This window comes from Penaeus monodon, chromosome 24 (assembly GCF_015228065.2).
Source record: "Penaeus monodon isolate SGIC_2016 chromosome 24, NSTDA_Pmon_1, whole genome shotgun sequence".
Classification (NCBI taxonomy): Eukaryota; Metazoa; Arthropoda; class Malacostraca; order Decapoda; family Penaeidae; genus Penaeus; species Penaeus monodon.
In genome coordinates, this window is record NC_051409.1 from 4491548 (window position 1) to 4491870 (window position 323).

The 323-nt window shown below is 36.5% G+C and overlaps 1 protein-coding gene across 1 annotated transcript in view; it reads left to right on the plus strand.

The window, feature by feature from the left end:
• Positions 1 to 323, plus strand: part of LOC119588812 (peroxidasin-like protein) — a 7565-nt gene that overhangs the window by 2638 nt on the left and 4604 nt on the right. The window lies entirely within an intron of this gene.

Sequence of the window (323 nt, forward strand, 5' to 3'; positions counted from 1 at the left end):
TCCTTTTTTTTCTGTTCATTCCTATCAGAAGCTTCCATGGCAGCTGTTAATTATTTTCCCTTTTGCTCTCTGAATTACGGCCTCACCTGTGCTTTCAAAAATGTAGATTAAATCTTCCTGACCTCATTCTGTCTAACAGAAGTCCTTGGGAAGGTGTTTAACGAAACAGAGAAACTTTCTACGTGCAGAACCACATACATATATTCGCGAAAAAAATACATACACACATCCACCCAGTTTGTCAACTACGTCATATACAAAAATATAGTACGTGCACATGAACAAATGTATACAAAATGCATATAGTGTATCCACATATGTAG